The following is a 20,926-nucleotide window of genomic DNA, read 5'->3' as shown; positions in this document are numbered from 1 at the left end:
TCAGAGCAATGAATAACAACTTAAATTTCAGGCTGTTCCTCACAAAAAGCTATTGTATGGCTTCAGAAGACTTGTAATATAGCCTGGGTGTTGTATGAACCATGTGTATCATACTGATGCAGATTGTTTAGTCATTTTGGAGCTTGACAGACCCAGTCCCCATTCACTTTCATTGTGTGGAAAAGAGCAACCAGTGTATTCTACAAAAAAATCTCCCTTTTTGTTTTGTGGAGAGAAAGCCATACAGGTTTGGTACAAAATGAGAGCGATTAAATGATGACAAAATTGTAATTGTTGAGTGAACTATCCCTTTAATTTCAATTTAATATTGCTCTCTTGTGTGCACATAGAATGCTTACATTTCCTTAGTTATAATAACCCTTTATAAGGACCATCTATTGTGCCTAATAAACATGACAGGCCTCATATGTACTCCACTTGTGTTTCAGGGAAATAATGGTGGAATGATGACGATATCTAACCAGACACACAAAGCCTCACGTGAAGAAAACAGTCTTCCACTGACCTGTGAGGCATTCAACAAAGGCACACGCTTCTCTAGTGTTCGTTCAGAAGAGCTCATTGTTTACTGTGAGCGATCTCTCAAATCTTGCCCTGAGTAAAATTTCGGTAGAGCAATATTAGTTGAGGTAACTTCTATTTGCCATGTTTCATCCATTTCTTCCTCAGATCCTCCACAGAAGGTCTGGTTAGATGCTCCTCCACAGGACGTCTTTTTACACTCTGGTACAACTGTTGTTTTAATCTGTTTCTCCAGTGGTGGAAACCCCACAGGTCAACTGGTGTGGTTGGAGGTGTGTGGTGTGGGTTTGGCACCTATTTGAATAGTTTCTTTCGGTTACACTTTATTTTACAGTGTCATTGTTACAATGTAATAACACATGTAATTACTTGTTATTACTAATTAACAACATGTACTTAATATAGGTTAAGTGTAAGGGTTTGGTTTAGGGTTAGTTGCTTGTAATTATGTCTAATTGACTGCTGTTACTATAGTTAATACATGCAATATGTGTAAGAAGGACACTGTAAAATAAAGTGTTACCTTATTTTCATGTTAGTTGTAAATGGTAGTAGTGAATTTAGACATCACAACATACATGTTTTTTTTTTTTTTTAAATATACAGTACTATATAAAAAAGTGTACTTTTGCTATATTTTATTGCTCACAGAATCACATTACTATACCTACATTTTTGCAACATGATTTTTACATGGCTCACTGTACAGATTGTGGCAGTTTCCTGGTGAAAAATAACACTAGAAGCACTACAACAGCAACTTTTATTTAATTTTAAACAAATCACTAGTAAAACTCCAAATTATCAGTCCATAGAGTACACATATTTTTTTGCTCTGTTTCTCACAAAATGGAGCACTTTTACTATAGTGCATGTCTTGTAAGGTGATACATTTTAATGTTTGTATTACATAACCAACTTAATTTACAAGCTTATTTGAACACGATCAAGTTAAATGTAACTTAATAGAACAACCACAAAATTACATGGTTGCTTCAGCAATTGTGCTTTTCATCTCACATTTGATTTTATGACACTGTCAGTAAGGTTTAGGTTTAAGGTAAAAGTCAGGGAAGTTCTGTAGGTTTTGTTGATTTAAAATTCAATAGAGCATTAACCTTAAAAACTTTGCCCATTTTTCATCTCACGTTTGTTTTTATGATACTATTAGTTTAGGTTTAGGTTTAAGGCTTAGGGTAGGAAGGTAGGTTGTATTGATTTCTGACTCAGAGCATTAATGTTAAAAACCTCATCTGTTTGGGAGAATAATTAACTCTCTTTTAGTGCCACACAGTGGACAATATATTATAAGGCTTCATAATTATAGAAGTGTCATTAAATAATGCAATTATTACTCCTCTTTCTGTGTGTGTCTGTGTGTATACAAACTACAGAATGGTAAAGTAGTGCCAACCGCATCAAAGCATCTATCTTCAGAGCGGGGTGTATCACGGGAGCTCCTCCTCACTCTTCAGCAATTTCGCCACCTACCGATGTGACTCATCCAACAAGGCCAAGAAAGTTCTGTCTGCCCACACTAAACTCAAGGTTCTATGTAAGCTATTAAAATGCATTTTCACAATTCTGTAATTTGAACAAATTATTTCTGTAATTTGTTACTAGAATATCATAGAGACTTTGGGGTGGGCTCCTTTGACTTAGACCAGTAAGCAACACCTGAGCAACCACATACCAATGTGCTATAAACCCATCAGAACACCTTTGCAACAACATAACAACGCCCTGTCAGTCACCCACAACACCCTAGCATCGTGGCAGCAAGTTTGCATGTGCAACTATCAAAGTTTTATTATGCATGTTTGTTGCACTCTGTAGTTTGTAAATGTTCTTTTGTATTCTCCCTGGTCAAGTTCCAGCAGTGTGCGTGAAGATTGTGGCCAAGCAGGTGGAACTTCACAGGGGTCAGAAGCTGGATCTTGACTGCCTGGCTGGCTGGGAGCAGAAACCCTACAGCAAATATCAGCTGGAGTCTGGGCCCCATCAAGTACTAAAACACTGACTTATCCACACTGTTACACACATGCACAAATACACACATTCACCCAGGTCCAGCTAATACTCTGTTACTTAGTTCAACATCTAGCAAGTGCACTAAAGAGCTCCCAAAGGGATTTTGCTTGCTCGTATTATGGAAAAGAAGGTCATTTGACTTTCTGATTTATCCCAATAAATAGACTGCAAAGCGTTTCAACCTGTTCCACAAAACAACAATTTTATTTTTTTTTTATTTTATTTTTTATTTTTTTTGCATTCTATTTAACTTCATTAGAGTGCATTTTAGATCAACGTAAGATCAGTTCCAAAAAGGTAGTATTTGCACTAAGAATTGTGCAGTCATAATAGATTACACCAGATCTGAAACTCTCCTCATTTCCTTATATTTCCTGTATAAACATGAGATTAAACATGAAACAATAATGCTCAACACTCTGTGAAAAATATTTCCTTTATCAGTTATTTAACCTGTTTTCCAGCGCAAATATCTAAACATCCTTAAACCAAGAGACATTTACTTGAGAAGCAAAATCTTGCAGAATATATCTTAAATCAAGTTTATTTTTCTCACCCCATTGGCAAATTGTTGTTTCTTGTTTCAAGCATAAACCTCACTAAATTGTGTTAGATTTATGCTTAAATAAGAAAAAAAAATATTTTCAAATGGGGTAAGAAAAATAAACTTAATTCAATAAGATATATTCTTTGAAACCAAGTCTTAATATCTTGTGCAATTTTGCTTCAAGTAAATGTATCTTGTTTTAAGAATGTTTAGATATTCTTTCTGGAACTTAGGCAAAATATTGATAAAGAAAGTGTTTTTTTTTGTTGTTGTTGTTTTTTGTTTTGTTTTTTGTAACTGCTTAAAGTAGGAACAGCAAAGTGTGAAATTTTTGCAAAGGCAGACAAAGGCAAAGGCATTTGGAAATGTATTTTTGGGCATTCTGGAATGCCCAATTCCCAATGTGCTTTTAAGTCCTTGTGGTCATATGGTGATTCACCTCAGTTCGGGTGGTGGAGGACGAATCCCAGTTCCCTTCGCGTATGAGACTGTCAACCCTCGCATCTTATCACATGGCTTGTTGAGTGTGTTGCCAAGGAGACATAGCACGTGTGGAGGCCATTCACCGTGGCAACCACGCTCAACTCACCATGCACCCCACCGAGAATGAACCACATTATAGCAACCATGAGGAGTTTACCCCATGTGACTCTACCCTCCCTAGCAACCGGGCCAATTTGGTTGCTTAGGAGACCTGGCTAGAGTCACTCAGCACGCCCTGGGATTCAAACTAGCAAGCTAGCGAACTCCAGGTGTGGTAGCCAGCGTATTTTACCACTGAGCTACCCAGGCCCACATCCAGAGACCATTTTGACCTCTGTAATAGAGTTTGACAGGCAGTCGGTGAAGTCATTACCTTGTTAGAGTCTGTCTTGACGCTGTCCATATGTGGCCAGAGGGGGAAAAAATCGACTTTTACGTCGATTGAAGAGCAGATCACAGAACAGTTGTGGTGTTTGAACAGCCAAGCTTTGTCGCATAGCTTTATTTCTACAATAATTCAACAATGACTGTAGTGTTTGTGAGAATAGGAGTGGTTAGTTTCCAGTTTTATTGGTTTTCAGTTTTGTTGGATGGTCCCCAGGGGGCCCTAACACATGTTGGGCAAACAAAAATATTTCACAGCAGGTAGAGTTTCTACTGTGAAGGGCTTTATCGAATATTCATAGTCTATTTTACAATGTTATTCCAAGGGGACATTTGTAAAATCCTTTCATATTCTTTGTATGAAATGTGCATGAGAAATAATATAGTAAGTTGTCTTTAATGAAGGTTGATCATACTCTCCTTTCTTTCTTTCTTTCTTTCTTTCTTTCTCCCTCAGACTTCAAGGAGTTAATCAGGCCCCTAAAAAGGCTGAATTTGGTGGCATGTCCCAGACCAGTAAGCTGTTCCTCACCCTTGGCTCCCATCACCATGGGAAAAGAATTACCTGCCAGGCCTTCAGTAATGTGCTGTTTGGGGGTGTTAACAACTTCTACACTTTAAATGTGCTCTGTGAGTGTGTTCTTGAGTACAATTGTGTTTTAATAAACAGTGGGGTTCAAAAATCTACATTCAAAATTAAAAAATTAATGAAATGAAACGTCACATAAAAAGTGTTTGAATGAGTCTTTTTGCTAATGTGTTTGTGAGTATATGGTATTATGTGTGCATTTCTGTGTGTGTGTGTGTGTGTGTGTGTGTGTGGGTGGGTGTGGGTGGGATTGGCTGGTTTACGAGGACATATTTTAGGTTAAAAACTGGTAATTACAAGGGTATTATGCTATTAATGTGGTTTATGAGGACATTTCTAGTATCCCCATAATTCAAATAACTTAAAAAACATACTAAATGATGTTTTTTTTGAAAATGTTTAGGGTTAGGTTTAGGGGTAGGGTTAGGGGATAGAATCTATAGTTCATACAGTATAAAAATAATTATGTCTATGGAGAGTCCTCATAAGGATAGCCGCACCAACATGTGTGTGTGTGTGTGAGAGAGAGTCTTTGTCTGCAGTGATTATGGTTTGACTTTGATGCTGTTTTGTCTGATCTAGCCAGCCACCTCTTCAAAGCCTGCCGCGCTTTGCGAGCATGAAGGAATGCCATTGTGTGTGCGTGTGTGTGTTTGTGTGTGCGTGCGTGCGTGTGTGTATGTGTGTGTGTGTCTGCATGTTTGCGCACACACTCCTAGTCTATTTCAGAACCTCTACATCTTGCATTTTCTCTTTCTACACTTATCTGCCATATATCTCATCAGTCTATGTTGGAAAAGGCCATTAATTAGTACATTCATTACCTGTTTTATTGTCTTATATTAAGATTAGATTATGTCTTTCACTTTGAGTGTCTTTTAGATGTAAGCAAATAATTTGTTCAAATCTGCATTTTAATCCTTATTGCCACTGAAATGACAGTGCACATTAATGAGACAAAGACACAGAAAGCCCCAAGAGAAATCAACAACACAATTAAGCATGTGACTTATTTACACCCTGCACAACAAGCCAATCTAGCACCAGACATTAGAGGAGTAAACTGTTACTTTATCAAATCAGTTGGGTGACTTAGTCCTGTAGGACACTAAAAATACCATGGTACTACCATGTTTGGTTAAAGGCATGTACCTTTGTAGTACCATGGTATTTATTTATTTTTTTAAGTATGTTGTAGGACCATGTAAATACCATGGTACATGAGTATGGTAATTATTCAGTACTATGGTATATATAAATGTACCATGGTATTTATAATCTGATACCATCTTTTTTTACCCAGATCATAACATAGGACTTTTTGTAAGGATATGAAACAAAGATCGTTTTTTCTTTATGTAATAATTATAATAGTTATGTTGCAGCCTTATGCTAAAATGCTTTAAATATTTGTTTCACATCAATCTATACTACATACCACAAAATCACAAAGCAAAACCCAGATTTTTGATAACTTTTCAAATGTATTAAAAAGAAAAAAATGAAATATCATATTGACATAAGTATTCAGACCCTTAACTCAGTACTTAGTTGAAGCACCTTTGGCAGCGATTACAGCCTCAAGTTTTTGGGTATGATGCGACAAGCTTTGCACACCTGGATTTGGGGATTTTCTGCCATTCTTTGCAGATCCTCTCAAGCTCTGTCAGGCTGGATGGGGACTGTCAGTGGACATCCATTTTCAGGTGTCTCCAGAGATGTTCGATTGGGTTCAAGTCCTGGCTCTGGCTGGGCCACTCAAGAACATTCACAGAGTTGTCCCTAAGACACTCGTGCGTTGTTTTGGCTGTGTGCTTAGAGTCATTGTCCTGTTGGAAGGTGAACTTTCGGCCCAGTCTGATGTCCTGAGCACTCTGAACCAGGTTTTCACTAAGGATATCTCAGTATTTTGCTGCGTTCAGCTTTCCTTCAACCCTGACCAGTCCCCCAGTCCATGCAGCTGAAAAACACCCCCACAGTAAGATGCTACCACGAACATGCTTTACTGTTGGGATTGTATTGCGCAGGTTATGAGCAGTGGCTGGTTTCCTCCAGACATGACGCTTGGAATTGAGGGCAAACAGTTCAATCATCGTTTCATCAGACCAGAGAATCATGTTTCTCACAGTCTGAGAGTCCTTTAGGTGCTTTTTTTCATGTGTCTTTCACTTGGGAGAGGCTTCCATCTGGCCACTCTGCCATAAAGCCCAGATCGGTGAAGTGTTGCAGTGATGGTTGTCCTTCTGCAAGTTTCTCCCATCTCCACACATGATCTCTGGAGCTCAAACAGAATGACCATCGGGTTCTTGGTAACATCTCTGACCAAGGCCCTTCTCCCCCGATTGCTCAGTTTGGCCAGGAGGTTAGCTCTAGGAAGAGTCCTGGTTGTTCCAAACTACTTCTTCCATTTAAGAGTTATGGAGGCCACTGTGTTCTTGGGAACCTTCAATGCAGAGGAAATTTGTTTTGTATCCTTCCCCAGATCTGTGCCTCGACACAATCCTGCCTCTGAGCTCTGCAGGCAGTTCCTTTGACCTCATGGCTTGGTTTTTGCTCTGATATGCATTTTCAGCTGTGAGAGCTTATATAGACAGGTGTGTGCCTTTCCAGATCATGTACAATCAATTGAATTTGTCACAGGTGTTGGACTCCAATCAAAGTGTAGAAACATCTCAAAGATGATCCAGAGAAATGGGATGCACCTGAGCTAAATTTCAAGTGTCATAGCAAAGGGTCTATTTCAGTTTTTTCTTTTTAATAAATTTGCAAATTTATCAAAAATCTGTTTTTGCTTTGCCATTATGGGGTATGGGGTGTAGATTGGTGTGAAAAAATAAAATAATTTAAAGCATTTTAGCATAAGGCTTCAACATGAAATGTGAAACAAAATGAAGGGGTCTGAATACTTTATGAATGCACTGTATATACAGTATGATCATAAATTATATTTAATACATTATATATATATATATATATATATATATATATATATATATATATATATATATATATATATATATATATGTTTTTATCCTAATCATTTGTTAATCATAATCATTATTATTTTTAGATCATTATATCTTTTCTATTCTGTAATAAAAGCTGCTACCCAAAAAACTGAAAATGTTGTTGTTTTACACTACATTTTTGGGTAATAATTAGGTTAAACTTTATTTGGATTCTATTTGCATAAATAGTACATTTTACTATAATTATTACAGCAGTAATAACAATATGTTATTTAAATTGCCGCTACAAATTAATTACATAGTAATTACATGTACTTCCGTAGTATTACTCAGTACTTATATACATAAGTTATATACATTACCACTGTAATATAAAGTGTGACCTATAATTAAATATGGTAGGAAGTCATTGACAAAGATGAATTGAGGAATTTAAAGATATGTGAAGCATGGTAGCATTTGAGTCATGTGACATGAAGAATTTGTAACATTTTAACAGTATAAATAAAGGCTTGTTTATGTCAGTGCAGAGGGAATTAAGTGTTAATCTTGAATTAGAGTTGCTAATGTAGTATGTGGTTATTTGTTGGACGTGTTGCTTATATACCGTATGGTGTGAGAAGCACTTTTCTGCTTTGTCTAGCGTGTCAGAGTCGCTTGTATTCTTTATCATGTTTATAAATAGGCTTGCTTTCACATTAGCACCTTCACATATTTCTGTATATATATATGTGTGTGTGTGTGTGTGTGTGTGTGTGTATGTGTATGCTTCAGTTCCTCCCGAGTTTTTGGACGACCAACCCGATCTGGTCTAGGTCATTGAGGATGAAACGGCCACGCGTCCAGTTAAGGTCTTGGCGAACTCAAACGAAATCACCTGCGATTGCATTTTTCAGGGCGAGAAGCTTGTGAAAGGTATTAGACAAACATTACATGACACTACAAGCTGTCACCCTTTACAGGCATTCTAAACACATACGCACATACGTAAACACACATTGCCATATGCATTCTGAATAAAACATCAACGAATTCTGGTGTTGCACCTTGGCAGATGTGATCTTGTGCTAAAATATGCGCTCTAAATGAGGATCGCTGTCGCTCAGAATGGGACACGACATTTCCGGTTTTCATTTGTGTGTTGAGAGGCTTTCAGCTGTCCTGTGTCCCTGTAGTATTCCTTCAAAGAGGTTTCCCAGAGGTTTCCCATTCTGAGAAAAAGTCTAGCATTGTTTGTATACAGATGCCACTTGGTTTGATATTTTGTAGTTTAATGCAATGCCATTCAGACATTTTTAAGTGTGAGTCACATGTACAAATAATTTTTGAGACCAACGTCTAGGTATAAAATATAAATATTTAATTTTGGTGTTTTTGTTTGTGTATTTGCAATGTGACAGCTCTGTGTTTCACCTGGTTCTGTTATGTCTTTTTTGTATTTGTAACAGAAAGAGATCCTCGTTACAGCTTCGATGACTGGATGCTGAAAATTGTGAATGTGTCTCGGCGATATGGGGGTGATTACATCATAGAGTGCTCCAACGCTGAAGGGAAGAACCGCACCAAACTCAAACTGGATGTACAGTGTGAGGAACTCTTCCAGATTTAACTCGGCAACACTTTACAATAAGGTTGTATTTGTTAGCATAAGTTAATGTATTAGGTATCATGAACTAAAAATGAGCAATACTGTTTTACAACATTTATTAATATTGGTTTAAGTTAAATTATGGAAATAAAATTGCTCATTGTTAGTTCATGTTTGGTTTATAAAATATTAACCAATATTTATATTACTAAATTAACAGTAATTAAAATTAATACATGTTGTAAAAGTATTGTTCATTGTTAGTTCGTTAACTAATGTTGTTGCAATTTTACACAATACAACCTAATGGTAAAGTGTTACCTTTAACCCTAACTTAACCTCCTGAGACCCGAGCATGACTGCTGTGAGCATTTTCCCTTTCTGATTTTTAACTAGTAGCACCTAATAAATAAGCAAAAAATAATAATTTTCTAGAGCAAATAGATTTCCTGAAAATTAATGTCCACATACAGTTGCAATCAAAATTATTCAACCCTCCTGACCAGCAATACATTCTGGTGATGTGAATTAAAGCACATCAACTAAAACCTCAGTAAACAATCAAAGTAAGTTTTTAATACACATTTGAGTGATTTTGAGAACAAAGAGTTCAGTTTACCCAAATTTTAAAATAAAAAATAACTAATTCTCTCCACAAATGTCGTCAAAAATATTCAACCCCCAAAGTCAATCATTTGTGGAGCATCCTTTATCCTTAATAACTGCAAATAAATGTTTCAGGTAAGTGTTCTCAGGCTTCGGACACCTCTCTATTAGAATTTGTACACATTTCTCATGAGCAAAAGCTTCCAGATCATTGACATTCTTTGGTTTCTGTGCTTCCACTGCTTCCTTGAAATCCTAACAAAGGTTTGCAATGGGATTTTAATGATGGACTGAAAAGGCCATTTAAGGTCATTCCAAGACCTATCCTTGAACCAGATTTTGGAGAGCTTGGATGTATCCTTGGTGTTATTATCTTGCTGGAAAGTCCAGTGAACACCGAGTTTCAATTTACACACTGAAGGCATCACATTTTTCATGCCAAAATGGCCAGATACCTGAAAGAATCCATGGTGTCAGTCATATAGTCAGGATAACCGTTTCCTGCAGCCGCAAAACACCCCCATAACAGGACTGACCCACCTCCATGCTTGACTGTGGGGATGGTGTCATTGTTGTCATCACCTTGTCATCTTACTCCAGACGTACTGCTGACTCATGGGTCTAAAACTTATTTTCAGTGTAGTGTCATACGTCTATAAAAACTTCTTCCAGGACTCCACAGGTCTTTCCTAATTACTTCTTGAATATTCAGTCAAATCAGGTTGAATAATTTCGATTGCAATTGTATGTGGACAGCAACTACGCTGTGAAATTTTAAATAACACTAAGCTATAGAAAGTCAGATTTTTTTTCATCAAATTGTTTGTTTCCAGGAGTGTTGTTTATTCATTTTTTTGAGACGTTAGAGACATTTCAGCTGATTTTCTGTAAAGCTGAATAAATAATTCTTATTTAAAGTAATGTCCAGCATCATCCAATCACTGCCAACCATGTTAAAATAAAATGTAGCATTATAAAATTCTGAATCTATGTACTGATTACCATTGTCCCATGTCTGCCAAACATGTTTAGTGGTCCAAACATCATCTGCAGCCGCCAAACTGAACTTTTGGTTGGATTTTAGGATTGAATGCGCTTATCTGCATAGAAAGTTATAGGATACTCCCTTGCTCCCTATTTAGTGAATGACTTAACCTCCAGTGTGCTGTCTGTCTTCACTGGTCTCAAAACAGTTTGAAGTGCACCTTATTTTCATCCTAACTCCATATAAATCCTCTGAAAGCAACATTTTTCAGCTTTTAGATGAACCATTGATTCTCAATGTGAAAATGCACAGTAAATATATAGGAATGCATTGACTAATGTTAATGAATAGAATTGTATTGCACAGTGATAAAAAAAAAAATTTAACTTAACAAAATGTATATTAAAATGAATCTGAATGACCCAAAGAAGGGTTTAGTTATTCAAAATAACGAACATGCTTTTTCTACTTTTGAGGAAATGCAGTGCCAGTTTCCACATATGTGGACATCATGTATATCAGGGCGCTGATGTGCAAAGAATTTACGGATTTTTTAAAGTGGCATATGAAACAAAACTACTGACTCTACTCTTTACAACCAAGCAAGTTTCAATGAAAAAACTTAGAGATTTCTTACCAGAGGCACTTTTCTGTGTCATGTGACTTGGTGCGTCAGAAGTTAACCCTTTAAATGACAGTCTAGATTCTTGTGAACAGTATTCACTTGGTTTTTATTCATTTAAATTATGCGTTGCGGATAGTGAAGCTAAAATACAACATCCACGCATGTGGACGCTGGGTTGCAAGAGGTTAAAGGGATAGTTGAATTCTGTCATCAGTTACCATCCTAAAGTTTTTCCAAACCGGTATGACTTTCTTTCTTTAATTCTTCTTGGAAATAAACAGGATTTTCAAAAATGGGAAACAAAGAAATGTTATGACGTAAAATGAATAAGAAATAGTTACGATTTTGCACTATTTCTTGGTCGCTAATCATAAAAGAAAATTTTGATATTTCTTCTTTATACAAAAGGTCAGATTTCCTTGCTTCCATTGAAGCACACAAGATGCTCTTTGAAACATTCTTAAATCTTGCTGGGATAACATGGATCATCAGGTTTTGCACTAACACGTGGAGTCCATATCACCTCAGGTGCATTCTTACTTGTAGTTATAGTCAAGATAGTGTGAAAAAAATAGGCAAGACAGAATGATTATTATTATTATTATTTTTTTTCAAAATGTAAATTACCACAAAAGTCCCACCGCATAGCAAATCTGTACTGTTCTCAATATTTGTAGACACTTTCTACCACATATTGATATGCTAATTCAAACCCCCAAAGACGTACATACACTTGAATGTGAAACGGAGAGAAAGAAAGGGACACAGCTAGAGTGAAAGAAAGAGCACTCCCACTTCCTTAATGATTTAATAATAGCACTCTGTCAAATCTAGGCCTGAATGTTCTTGCAAATCCTTCTGCACTAATGGATCTTCACATCCTTATACAATAGCAGCTGACAGAGGTAGATTTTCATTATGTATGGGCAATTTGAATAGCTTTTACCAATGATGCTGTTTTCCGTGTTGACCCCCTCCTCCTTGCTGTTAGGAACAATGCAGAGGAGTATTGTACATGCCAAAATGCCAGAGACAACACTAGTTGTAATGGCCCACTTGGTTGAGGATATGATCCTCCTGGGGTCAGGGATGGAGATGTGGCAGAAGAACAAGATTGGTGAGGTTTGCCGTACATGTCTGAGGCAGCCATTGTTGGTCTGTGTTTCTAGGAACCTCAATATAACTTATGTTCCCTTTTCCTGAGGACAGTCTAAGCTGAAATGTTTAATTATTTCTTTAAAGACCCCATGACATAAAACCTTTTTTTTTTTCTTTTTTCTTTTTTTTTTTTTTTTAACAGAATCCCAGTCAAAGAGATTCACCTGAGAGAAAATAAAAAAATATATATTACATGACATAGGCATATGCCTATGAATATACTGTATACATATTAAGACATGCATATTTTTAACTGAATGGATATTATAACAGCAATCACACAATTTCAAGGTTCCCCACCTCCGAAATCTCAATTTAACCCCTGCATTCAAGACAAAATATTTTATTAAATGGCATATACTACCAACTGTAAATGTTCACACTCCATACAAAACCTTCCATATGAATAAATGGTTAATTATTGTTATTTACACAGATGCAAGTAGGCTACTCATATTAATCATTATTTTAGTGACTCAGTATTAGGATACAGCAAGCAAATATGCATGATTTGTTTTACTGGCATGACAGAAAATGTATAATTAATAGGTAGTACACGCTCTTTGCTAACGCAGCAAAATAACGTTTGGACCTGCATACGCCATTAAAAGTAGTCACGCACCTATATATCATGCAGCTGAATTAAAGTTTTGGAAGTTCAGATAAAATCCAGTGGAGAGAGTCTTCCTCAGCCACCTCCATGCTGGATCATTTCGAATTTGATTGGATGCTTATTGATTTAAATGTAAGTGGATGTAATTAAAAAGGAATGTTACAAATGCGGATACACTCATTTCAGTGATACAATAATCTAATACATACTGTATGTATTAATGTAAGAATTGCACTACATTAATATATATTTGTTTTAAAATGTTAAATTCTTTCAGAAATAAAGACATTCTTCATGCACGCAGTGTCTCAAGAGGTTTACTTTTTAAGATGAATTTGGCCACGGCCGCTGATCTAGAGTCAGCTTTCCCTTTACGCTAGTAATTAAAGTTTGTATATGAGGTGGGGAAACTGATCCTAGACAGTTTACTGGTGCAGCCACGAGCAGTGTTATCCCGGAGCGGCAAAAGAGATTTCCGATCAATACCTAATAAGCATTAATACGAACATCATTCCCGTGGCCAGGGGAAGGCTAAGCCTTGCCCAGCCTTACACACGCTCCACCTATGCATGACTGTTAGTTTTGATGTAATTTATATGTACGTTTTCTCCTCAAAGCTGACAAAATTAACTTTTAGCATATAGACACATTAACATCTTTACAGTCTTCCGGAAAAATGGACCAAAAATATTGATGACTCACTCATCTTGCACTCACTCATTTTGTCCAATAAAATACTCTCTAAAATGAGAACAGCCCTCCCCCTAAAAGAGTGCCACCTACTTCTGACTAGCAATCGCAAGTGCAAATCATGTTCATAGCTGTGACATAAACTAAAGGCTATTGGCTATTTAAAATAAGAGGTACGAGCCCTTCGATGTGCCCTGCCCTAACTTCCTGTCTAATTAGGAAATATGTCATGAAATATGTTATGTTTTGGGTCTTAAAGTACACAGATTTTGAGTCCAGAATCCAGATTTTTTGAGGCATCCATTTTGAGGTGTTGTATTTATTAAAATGTTTTGTCATAGTTTTCCCCTTATATGTGCAACATATAAAAAAGATGGCACTGGGGCCATTTGGTTGATTTGTGTCATATAAATTGAGTTAGGTGCAGAGTAATGGAAAATGTAGCAGTGGTTTTAGTAGCAAGAACTTTATGAGAATGACTTACCCAAAGGTATTGTGTAAAAATAGGCCACATTTGCTAGAGTTATCGCAAATATTTAAAAAAAAAAAAAAAAAAAAAAAATGAACCAGGTAAATGAAACTGAATTCTGTTTTGCTATCAACCTATTAACCATTTTCCATACAAACCCCATTCTAGAGGTGTATTAAGCTGATTTAATGGGGGCCATGTGCATGTTTCAAAAGAACATTTTAAAGCAATCTTTTAACATTACTACCATTATAAGTGGATGAATAAATATTGCAACTGTGAAACATTCTCACTTAGTCAAAAGAGCAGCCTGGTCTCATGAAAATTACGTGACTGTGGCAACACATTTGCAAAACGATGACATGTGTGTCTTCTATGACACTTTTGGCTAATGTGTTAGCTTACGTTGTTGACTGGTCTCGAACTGCAGTCTTTTGAGTCCAAAGACCAAAACTCTATCAGGTGAGCTACCGTGCAAGCTAATCATGTTGGAATAAATGTTTAAGTGTAGGTGGGTCTGTTATACAAGCATTAAAATGTGTTTATTCAAATGATGCCTTGAGTAAAAGTGTGAAAAATAAGTGTTTGTAAAGTAATAATCAGCCGTTGTGTCAAAGTGAATAAAACACACAGTTGTTGTAGCACCTCTAGTATTAATTTAACCAGGAAACTGTGGCGAAACATGGAACGTAAAACTCAGTTTGCAAAAATTTAGTTATAGTAATGTTCATTCTATGAAATTAGGTTGCAAAAGAGTCTTTAATGCTTTGGAACAACATGTAAACAGAATTACAGAATTACTCCTTTAAAATGTTGCCTTAAATATATAATGAGTAATATATATTGAGTAATATACTGTATATCGAGTAAAAAAAAAAAAAATTATAAGTTGCAAACAGATATGTCATTTTGTCTCTTTTTCCCTTATAACTTCGTGAAACATAAACAGGATATAAAAACAGCAGATGCTCCAGATTAAATTTGATACGATGCATAGATCTTAAAATAATCTTGGAGAAAATGTGACGCTACCTCAGATATTTTTTTTTTTATAATCCTGGGAGGTGGTCACTGGTTACAAAGTGGACCAATCACAGCTGTTGTGGTCTGCATTGCCACGATGCGTGGTTAAATTTTTTTGGATAGGTGCATGTCAGGCTACTGCATAGGTTCGTCACAGAAGTATAAATTGGCCTTAAGTAGGCAGCTCAGTGCTTTGGAACTGAGCTTGGGACTCTGCAAGATAACTTTTACTGTTAATTGGTATAATTTCATTGTTTCTGACAGATCGATTTAGTAAACCTCTTGTTAAATCACTACAGATCTTTGTAAGCCTTACATGGTCAGCGTAAGTGACTAGAAATGTCACTGCCTCAGCTATAAAAATAGTTATTCATACTTTAATTAAATCACCTTTCTAATAGTTTTCTTTTTTAATCTAGGTTGATTCTGCAGATGCACATCTTCATTAATGTTCTCTGATCTCTTTTAAAAATACAGTTATCCTGACAGAGTGTGACAGATTGTTTTTGAGGGGGTTTAATTCTGTAGCCTTTTGAGTGTGTTGTTAATTTGCTTCAGTAAGCATTACCTCTGTTCAAACATGTGCAGCCTTTACTGTGGTGACAGCGACTCAAATACTGTTTGCAACCAGCCATTAAGTAATACCAGTGGATTTAAAATAACAATGGTTCTGCACCACACATAATGGAGATTACATCACAATAGACCTTCATTGTACGAATCAATGTTTCGGAAATTCAAAAATCAAATACCAAATATAAGAGTTAACTACTGTATGTGCCGAAATCTTTTGCACTGTAGTTGAAAATGGAAAGTAAACTGTCATGGCCCAACAAGAGGACCTCAAAACTAAAGAACAACAATAGGCTGAAAGTAAGCTGTCTTGCTGTTTATTGTCTACTTAATAGACAGAATTTAAACTGCAATGGAACTTCATAAGTGACTGATTTTGAACTCTTGTCATGGATAGCAACTCTGTTAACTCTCACTTAAAAATGACAATTGTTGCCTATAATTTTGAGACAAAAGCACAGGTCAACAAATAGCCTTAAAAAGGTGGCAGCATCATTATTTTATTTTTATACAGGGATAGGGTGGTTTCTTGCCAAAATCATTTGATTTCTGCACCCCGGTTTACATTATATGCCAATGGTGAGAGTCCAAAAAAAAATAAAAGTTAGAGTGTATATTATTCCAGAAGTGTTAAATATATCTCAATATTCATTTTTTAAGTCCCTGTATGGATACATCCTAGAGAATTGGGGCTCTCAGTGTGGCTTCATCTGTAAATTGTTACATTTTCTATGGTTAAAAAAAACACATTGTATGAAGTAAGTTTTTCGTGTCCAACAAAACAAAGGTCTGAAGTACAAATAAGGTACCTTTATTTATTCACATAGACAACAATGTCAATATCTTGATTTTTAAGTGTCCAGAAATACACTATTATTAAGAATAAGCATTAACACTTTAAAATAATGTTCCATTCATTAACATTAGTTAATGCATTAGGTATCATGAACTAACAATGAACAATATATTTTTACAGCATTTATTAATCTTAGTTAATGTTAGTTCATAAAAATGCAATAGTTAATTGTTAGTTCATGTTAGTTCATAGTGCATTTATTAATGTTAACTAATACAACTTTTGATTTTAAAAATGTATTAGTAGATGATGTAACTAACATTAACCAAGATTAGTAAATGCTGTGAAAGTATTGTTCATTGTTAGTTCATGTTATTTAATGTTGATAACTAATTGAAAGGGGGCTCGAGTGAAAGGAGAACACAGGGAAGCGGGTTTTCCAGGCTCTGGTAAGACTTTTAATCAGCCACTTCAGTGCTTTACAACTTCACAAACTCATCAGCTTCACAGGAACGTAGTAACTTAAACCCATCAACATCACAGGCACGTAATAACTTAAACACATCAGCTTCACAGGCACGTAGTAACTTCAACTCATTAGCTTCACAAACATAACAGAATAAATGTAGCAGCTTCAGGAGCACCGTGGCCTTACTTGTGCCAGACTCTCTCCGGATGGACGCTTGACCACGATCCCGCTGCCACACTAATGTTAACAAATGGAACTGCATTATAAAGTGTTACTGAATAAGCAACACATGTGGCTCTTCAGTTAGTGCAATACCTATCCCTAATATTTTGGATTTCAGTAATGTTCATCATAGCTCTGGAATGCATCATTAGGGGTCCTAATTCTATTTATTCTGTTCTTTGAACTTGTTTATCTCTTGGTTGGTCCAGATGCCCCTACTGTTCATATGAAGACTGATCCTGTATCCGTAGATTTGGGAGACACTGCTGACTTACTGTGCGTCACCGATGCCAACCCTATCACCTCGTATATGTTTTCGTGGAAGTGGATGGTAAGTGACCTCTTTGTCATCTCTGTTTTCCTTTCTCTCCCACTCGCTTTTGCTTATAACCACCCTTTTCCGCTCTATTCTTTTTTCGTTAGTCTAGCTCGCTCACTTTCTCTCTTTTTTATCACCTCTATTTATCTCCCACATCTCTCCTCTTTGTCTCATTCTCTCTGTCTTTTCTTTCTCACCATGTGTCACAGCTACTCTATAACAGAGGTGCAATATTTCAACCTTCTAACTTCGACAGTGTCTCACCTTTATGCTTAATACTTCTGTTCTAAATTGAGAAAAATAGCTTTCATTAAAGCAGCCTGTCCAAAGGCCACATTTCTCAGCATTAGCTGCAATTGGGGCCATTTCCAACCATTTTTACATCTATTGTGCCCTGCATGCTTAATCAGTGTCTCTGATATCTCAAGATGCCCTCCTTTTCTGGCTGTTTGTGTGTGTGTGTGTGTGTGTGTGTGTGTGTGTGTGTGTGTGTGTGTGTGTGTAGATTGATGTTGGTGTGCAGACAGAGGAAAGAATCACATTCAAACACAGTTTGTTGTCTTTTAGCTAGCAGGTGCTTTTAGCTGGCAGGTAATTATTGAAGTTGACAGACTTTTTCCTACTTTTTTTTTTTTTTAAATATTTGACTTTTTGTTCATAAGGCTCATTGTTTTGCAGGCAGTTACATGTTTATATGTGCAGAATGTTCCAGTCAGTTTGTGTGTCCATATGTTTGTCTGCATCTTCAGTGACCCCCAAAATATTTTGACACTTAAAGGTGAAGTATGTTTTTTTTTTTTTTTTTTTTTTTTTATGTTACAAAACGTTCTCCTATTCCAGCTTAATATGCAGAGACAACTTTAAGGAAGCCATTCATAGGTTGATTTACCTGAAAAGTGTAAACACTGTGGCTTTCTGGTGCTATAAAAACATTTCACTGTTTATTTGAGCATCTCATTCAGCCCAACACAGCAACATTAGCTCAGCCAATGGCGAGAGGTTTTGGCGGGATGATCCTTTGGTCTGACCAGGTGGTGGGAATGCTTGGGGAACCTGTTTGAAAACAGTTTTTTACACTTTAAGCTGTACTTTAAAATTTATGAATTGCATTTCAATAGATGCAAAATATCAAACCATAAAGTGGCAAGTGTAAACAATGATGCTAGAATTTTTCTCAGAACTAAATGTACTTTTCTGTCTATCAACCACTTATTGCCTTCAGATTTTAGAGGTGCTTTTGGTTAAAATAAATGTTCCAACAACATGTCCTGCTTGGGCAAATCTCAAAGTGCTTGCTTCTGCATGTTCTACAGATGTTTGTATGTGTGTTTTACATGTAGGGTTAGGGTGAAGTAGAAGATCTGGGAGAACAGACTGAAGATGAAAGCACTGGTGTGTTAACTATATACGAGGTGACCCGGGACAAGGCTGGTTTCTACCAGTGTACAGCAGACAATGGCATAGTGCCTCCTGGCAGTGTGGAAGGACAGCTAATCATGCGATGTGAGTTCTACCACTCATGACATATAGAAAACTTCAAAGATATGCCTGTTAAGGGTTAGGATGCATCGTTTCATGTAATGAATTTACTGTTAAGCTCTAATGTAGTGCTCTGTGGTTTGTTGGTTTATACACATAAAAGTAATAAAGTTTGGAGGACCAGTTATTTGATGCATCATAATACAAATTTAATTTATACCAAAAAGACTCTGAAGCCTAACTTAAAGGAGTTGTTCACCCAAAAATAAACATTTTCTCATTATTTACTCACCCTCATGCCATCCCAAAATTATTTGACTTTTTCTTCTTCGGAACACAAACTAAGACATTTGGAAGAATTATGAGCTTTTTTTTTTTTTTTTTTTCAATACAATGCAAGTCAATGGGGTCCAAATCTTTCAAGATACAGAAAAGACAAATGCAGTATAAAGGTAATTGTTTTCCTTTATTAGGCTAAATTTAGGTCCCTATTCACTATAAACATGATTGGCAGGCTTCAAAACAGTGATGCTTTGACAGTTCACGTGGTTAGCAGGTACTCAATCCCGGTATCATTTTACTGTACATCAATGAGACATTGCATTTTCATTTTCTAGTGTTTACCATTAACCTTTTGGCGACTGGTGTACATTTTCAAAGTATACCAAAACAAACTCAACCTGTGACTATCTTTTTAACTCACGTCTGCATTTACAAAATTGCCCAACTGGTCGTGTAAACTGCGAAACTGGAAACATAGTTTTTGGTATGTGTACAGTGTCAAGCACCAGGGAGTGTGTGAACAATCTTCTCTCATGAAAGAGTCTGTGGATGTCAAGATTTATAGTGGTCTGTTTCTCACCCAAAGCCATTGTATCACTTCAGAAGGTCGTACAAACAAGGACTTTTTGAACTCTGCTGCCTGTGTTTCACAGAAACCTGGCTGAGTGAAGCCATTCCGGACAGCGCGTTACATCTGCCGCGCTTTCAGCTGTTCAGAGTGGATCGCATCGTGGAGTTAACGGGGAAAACGAGAGGCGGTGGAACATGCTTTTACATCAATGAAAGTTGGTGTACAGATGTAACAACGTTAAAGAAGATGTGCTGTCCTAATTTGGAAGCACTCTTTATTAACTGTAATCCTTTCTACTCGCTGCGGGAGTTTTCCTCATTTATTCTGGTGAGTATTTATATTCCTCCACACACGTGCATGAATGCAGCACTGCAGAAGCTGGCTGATCAAATCACAGACATGGAACAACAATACCTGGACTCAGTTATTATTATTCTTGGGGATTTTAACAAGGCAAACCTCATACGTGAACTGCCCAAAAACAGCACATTACATGCCCAACCAGAGACAGAAATATACTGAATCATTGCTACACAACAATAAATGATGCATATCGCTCTGTTCCTAGAGCAGCATTGGGACTCTCTGTTCATGTCTGGTTCATCTTCTTCCAACCTACATGCAGAAACTAAAATCAGCTAAACACATAGTAAAGACTGTAAAGAGATGGACCAATGAAGCAGAGCTGGAACTACAAGTCTGTTTTGACTGCACTGATTGGAGTGTATTTGAGGCTGCAGACACCAATTTGGATGAGTTCACAGTTACACAGTTACATCATATATCAGTTTCTGTGAGGATAAGTGCATTCCTACTAGGACTTATTTAACATACAACAATGACAAACCATGGTTTACAGCAAAACTCAGGCAGCTTTGTCAGGCAAAAGAGGATGCTTACAGAAGTGGGGAT

At 36.6% G+C, this 20,926-nt stretch overlaps 1 pseudogene; it reads left to right on the top strand.

The window, feature by feature from the left end:
• LOC127422176 (nephrin-like) overlaps positions 1-20,926 on the top strand; it is a 111,747-nt pseudogene that overhangs the window by 66,442 nt on the left and 24,379 nt on the right.

The sequence above is a fragment of the Myxocyprinus asiaticus genome, chromosome 31 (genome assembly GCF_019703515.2).
Source record: "Myxocyprinus asiaticus isolate MX2 ecotype Aquarium Trade chromosome 31, UBuf_Myxa_2, whole genome shotgun sequence".
NCBI classification, from domain to species: domain Eukaryota; kingdom Metazoa; phylum Chordata; class Actinopteri; order Cypriniformes; family Catostomidae; genus Myxocyprinus; species Myxocyprinus asiaticus.
This window is presented reverse-complemented; position numbering and strand designations above follow the sequence as displayed.